This window comes from Mustela lutreola, chromosome 1 (genome assembly GCF_030435805.1).
Source record: "Mustela lutreola isolate mMusLut2 chromosome 1, mMusLut2.pri, whole genome shotgun sequence".
Classification (NCBI taxonomy): Eukaryota; Metazoa; Chordata; class Mammalia; order Carnivora; family Mustelidae; genus Mustela; species Mustela lutreola.
In genome coordinates, this window is record NC_081290.1 from 196,108,900 (window position 1) to 196,114,899 (window position 6,000).

Below are 6,000 nucleotides of genomic sequence, written 5' to 3' on the forward strand. Positions count from 1 at the left end.
ACGTATTTTTTTAATTCTCTAAATCCTTCCTCTCACATTCTCGCCTTGCTTTTTCCACTAGTCCTAGACTGTTGTATCATGATTCTTACTCAATATTGTCTTCAATCAAGTCCCCCGATATTAACATTGAGCCAGCCTGGTGCCCCTGATCCAAATGTTTTAATGTAAAAGTAAAGAAATGGTAGTGTGTGGCTGAATCTTTCAATTTTTCTGAAATTTAAAAAATCAGAAGATTTCACATGGAAATCCTTATTTCTGGCCTCTTGAAGAATTTTATCATCAGCAACACTTTCTGCATTGCCACCAGAGAGCAGCAACTCCTCAGGGCCAAGTAAAAACCTCCTCTACCCCATCCTTACTGCTCAGTTGGCTTCTGGGGGCTTCTAAACTGACTTTACAAGACATGTTCAAACTGTTCCTCTGCGTCTACAGGAAAAAGTCAAGACAAAACTGACTCCTTAGGCATCGACAGGTAAAGAATCAGACATCCATGGGGCACCTGGGTGGCTCAGTTGTTGAGTGTCTGCCTTCGGCTTGGGTCATGATCCCAGCATCCTGGGATCGAGCCCCACATTGGGCTCCCTGCTTGGTGGGGAGCCTGTTTCACCCTCACCCATTCCCCCTGCTTGTGTTCTCTCTTTCACTATCTCTCTCTCTCTCTCTCCAATAAATAAATAAAATCTGAAACAAAAATTAGTTAAAAAAAAAAAAGAATCAGATGTACATATCACCTTGGTACAATGCTCAAAAACAAAGCTGAGTGAAAAAAAAATTAGAAGCAGGCTGCCATCTATCGCACATCATTTCTGTAAATTAAAATTATGGACATATAAAGTGATTCAGGTTTTACAAGAACATAGTCAAATAAAATGATATCAAACACACAGAACATCCGTGTAGGAAAGGATGGTCAGAGGGGGAGTGGAGGTTGGTGATACAGGTGAATGCAGAAATGTAAACAAACAAGCAAGCCCTTGTCCAGATCAATGATGGCAGTGGACTGAGAAGTAAAATGAACTCAATTAGCTGTAACTGATTTAAAAAAAAAAGGTAAAAACGAAAGCAAAAATTCCTTAGCAGTTTATTTATTTATATATTTTTAAAAGATTTTATTCATTTGTCAGAGAGAGAGAGTACAAGCAGGGGGAGCAGCAGAGGGAGAGAGAGACACAAACTCTCCAGAGGGAGGAGCCTGATACGGGACTTGATCCTAGCACCCTGGGATCATGACCTGAACTGAAGGCAATGCTTAACCAACTGAGTCACCCAGGCCTCCCTGTTTATTTATTTATTTTTAAGATTTTATTTTTTATTTGTCAGAGAGAGAGAGAGAGAGCACAAGCAGGGGAAGCAGCAGGCAGAGAGAGAAGCAGGCCCCCTGCTGAGCAAGGAGCTCAACCCAGAACTCAATCCCAAGACCCTGGGATCATGGACCTGAGCTCAAGGCAGACCCTTAACTGAACCACCCAGGGGTCCCTCTGCTCCTCTCCCCTCTCCAGTCATTCTCTCTCTCCTGCAAATAAATAAAATCTTTAAAAAAAGAATTTATTTTGTTCAAGTGAATAAAGTTTCTACTGTTTCATTTGTAACTTGCTGCCTAACAGGACATTACAATCTTTTACTCATAACATCTTTCAATGGCTGAAATACATATTCACTGACTTATTTGTGCAGAGGATTTTTGCCAACTGAATTTGGACTTCTTCTTACTACCTATCTATGGACCCTGTGGCCAAGACTCCTAGAATACCAGATTCCAACGATGGCCAAAGAGGCATTTTTCTCATTAGATTCCCATGTTTAATTGGGGTGTTTAGACCATTTACATTTAATGGAATTATTGATATGACTAGATTTTTATCTAACATCTTATTTTTTCTTTGTCTCATCTGTCTCTACCCCTCCTTCTACCTTCCTTTCAATTAATTGAATCTCTTTAATGATTACATCTTGTACCCTTTGTTGGCTTGTTAACTATAATTCTTATTCATGATTTTACAGGTTGTTTTAGGGTTTCTAGTCTAGATCTTTAACTTACCACATTCAACCTTTAAGTAATATTGTATTTATGTATATTTTAAGAAGCTTTAAAAAATATATGTTCATGGGACGCCTGGGTGGCTCAGTTGGTTAAGCAGCTGCCTCTGGCTCAGGTCATGATCCCAGCGTCCTGGGATCGAGTCCCACATCGGGCTCCTTGCTCGGCAGGGAGCCTGCTTCTCCCTCTGCCTCTGCCTGCCATTCTGTATGCCTGTGCTCGCTCACTCCCCTCCCCCTCTCTGACAAATAAATAAAATTAAAAAAATATATATATATATATGTTCATTCGTCTTTTCCTGGGCTTTGTAATATTGTTATACATTTTGCTTCTACACATGGTATGAACCTCCATTATATTATTATTTTTGCTTTAAACAGCTCATTATTTTTGAAAGAGAGCTTTAAAAAATTGTGTTAAATCTTTTGTACACATATATGCCATTCTTAGAGCACACTTCATTCCTCTGTGTAAATCTGAGTTTCTATCTGGTATAGTTTTCCTTCTTTTAAAGAACTTCCTTTAGAGGCATCAGATGGCTCAGTGGATTAAAGCATCTGCCTTCGGCTCAGGTCATGATCCTGGGATGGAGCCCTGCATCAGGCTCTTTGCTCAGTAGGGAGCCTGCTTCCTCCCCTCTCTCTGCCTACTTGTGATCTCTGTCTGTCAAATAAATAAAATCTTTTTTTTTTTTTTTTTTTTTAAGATTTCACTTATTCATTTGACAGGCAGAGATCACAAGTAGGCAGAGAAGCAGGCAGAGAGAGGAGGAAGCAGGCTCCCTGCTAAGCAGAGAGCTCTATGCGGGGCTTGATCCCAGGACCCTGAGATCAGAAGGCAGAGGCCTCAACCCACTGAGCCACCCAGGCGCCCCCAAATAAATAAAATCTTTAAAAAAAAAAAAAAAAAAGAACTTCCTTCAATATTTCTTGAGTGCAGGTCTTCTGGTGATCAATCTAATACCTATTCCATCTCTGAAAAAGTCTTTATTTCACCTTTAAAAAAATGTATTGGGGTGAAATTTCCATAGCATAAAAATCATTTTAAAATAAACAGTTAAGGGGGGCGCCTGGGTGGCTCAGTGGGTTAAGCCGCTGCCTTCGGCTCGGGTCATGATCTCAGGGTCCTGGGATCGAGTCCCGCATCGGGCTCTCTGCTCAGCGGGGAGCCTGCTTCCTCCTCTCTCTCTCTGCCTGCCTCTCTGCCTACTTGTGATCTCCCTCTGTCAAATAAATAAATAAAATCTTTAAAAAAAAAAAATAAAAATAAACAGTTAAGGGACGCCTGGGTGGCTCAGTTGGTTAAGCAGCTGCCTTCGGCTCAGGTCATGATCCCAGCGTCCTGGGATCGAGTCCCACATCAGGCTCCTTTCTCGGCGGGGAGCCTGCTTCTCCCTCTGCCTCTGCCTGCCATTCTGTCTGCCTGTGCTTGCTCTCTCCCCCTCTCTCTCTCTGATAAATAAATAAAATCTTTAAAAAAAAAAAACAGTTAAGTGACTACAATTAATGTACAATTAGTTGTACAATTAATGTACAATTAAGTGTACATTCACAATGTAGCATGACTACTACCTCTATATAGCTCCAAAACATTTTCATCTCTCCAAAATACAAGACGGTACCCATGTAGTTTCTCCTCATTCTTCCTTTCTCCAGCTCCTGGCAACCACCAATCTGCATTCTGTCTTTATGGATATTTCTTTTTTTTTTTTTTTTAAAGATTTTATTTATTTATTTGACAGACAGAGAACACAAGTAGGCAGAGAGGAAGGCAGAGAGAGAGAGAGGAGGAAGCAGGCTCTCCACAGAGCAGACAGCCCGATGCGGGGCTCCATCCCAGGACCGTGGGATCATGACCTGAGCTGAAGGCAGAGGCTCCAACCCACTGAGCCCCCCAGGTGCCCCTCTTTTTTTTTTTTTAAGATTTTATTTATTTATTTGACAGACAGAGATCACAAGTAGGCAGAGAGTCAGGCAGAGAGAGAGAGAGGAGGAATGGATATTTCATATAAAGGGAATTATTGCAATATGTGACCTGTTGTAATGATCTTTTTTCAGTTAACATAATGCTTTTGAAGTTCATCCAGTTTAACATGCATCCATACTTCATTCTGTCTTATGACTGAATACATTGTATGTATATATCACACTTTATCTACTCATCCATTCATGCACGTTTAATCTGTTTCCACCTTACTATCTTGAATAGTGCTGCTCGGAACATTTTTGTACCTGTATTTCTTTGAGTCCCTGTATCAGTTCTTTTATATCACGTTTATTTCAAAAAGTATTTTGCTGGGGACCCCTGCGGGGCTCAGTCGGTTAAGTGTCTGCCTTCTGCTCACGTCACGATCCCAGGGTCCTAGGATTAATCCCCGCAACAGGACTCCCTGCTCAGCCGGGAGCCTGCTTCTCTCTCTCCCTCTGCCTGCTGCTCCCTCTGCTTGTGCTCTCTCTCTCTCTGATAAATAAATAAAACAAAATCTTTTTTTTTTTTTTAAGTATTTTGTCGGGTGCCTGGGTGGCTCAGTTGGTTAAAAGGCTGCCTTCGGCTCGGGTCATGATCCTGGAGTCCCAGAATCGAGTCCCGCATCAGGCTTCCTGCTTGGTGGGGAGTCTGCTTCTCCCTCTGACCCTCCCCCTTCTCGTGCTCTCTCTCTCTCAAAAAATAAATAAATAAATAAATATTTTAAATAAATAAATAAATAAATATTTTAAAAAGTCTTTTGCTGGGCATAGAATTTCAGTTTGACAACTATTTCCTTTGAATATGTTAAAGATGTTGTTCCATTCTCATATGGCTTGCATTGTTTCTGTCATTCTTATTTTTGTTTCTCTAAACATAATATTTCTTTTCTCTCTGACAGCCTCTGACAGCCTCTAAGACTTTCTCTTTATCACTGGTTTTAAGCAATTGGATTATGATGCACCTTGGTGTACATAGTGTTCTTCCTGTTTCTTGTGATTGTCTTGTGATTGTCTTAGATCTGCACGTTTATAGTTCTCATCAAATGTGGACATTTTTCAGCCGTTTTTCCCCTCCTCACTTCAGTCTCCTTTAATACTCTTTTTTTTTTTTTAAAGATTTTATTTATTTATTTGACAGACAGAAATCACAAGTAGATAGAGAGGCAGGCAGAGAGAGAGAGAGAGGGAAGCAGGCTCCCCGCTGAGCAGAGAGCCCGATGCGGGACTCGATCCCAGGACCCCGAGATCATGACCCGAGCCGAAGGCAGCGGCTTAACCCACTGAGCCACCCAGGCGCCCCTCCTTTAATACTCTTTAGATCCCTTGAACATGTCTCCTGGTCCACTGATTCACATTTTCTCTCTGTTTCATTTTGGACATTCTCTATTGTTTTATTTTTTTTTTAATATTTTATTTATTTATTTGACAGAGATCACAAGTAGGCAGAGAAGCAGACAAAGAGAGGGGGGAAGCAGGCTCCCTGCAGAGAGCCCGATGTGGGGCTCAATCCCAGGACCCTGGGATCATGACCTGAGCAGAAGGCAGAGGCTTTAACCCACTGAGCCGCCCAGGCGCCCCTCTCTATATTTTTAAAAAAGATTTTATTTATTTATTTGACAGAGAGGGACACAGCCAGAGAGGGAACACAAGCAGGGGAAGTGGTGGAGGGAGAAGCAGGTTGCTGAGCAGGGAGCCTGATGCAGGGCTCAATCCCAGAACTCAGAACCACCTGAGCCAAAGGCAGACACTCAGTGGATTGAGCCACCCACGTGCCCCTGGACATTTTCTATTCTTGTGTCTTTAAACTCATCATTTTTTCTTTGTAGTCCCTAATCTGCTGTGTAATCCTATAAAATGTATTTTTCCTCTCAGAAATTGCAGTTTAAATCTCTAGAAGTTTGATCTGATTCTTTTCTAATATGTTCATGCATCTACTTAACTTGCTCAGTTTCTTCTCTACCTTCTGTTTTTGTTTTTGTTTTGTTTTTTAAGATT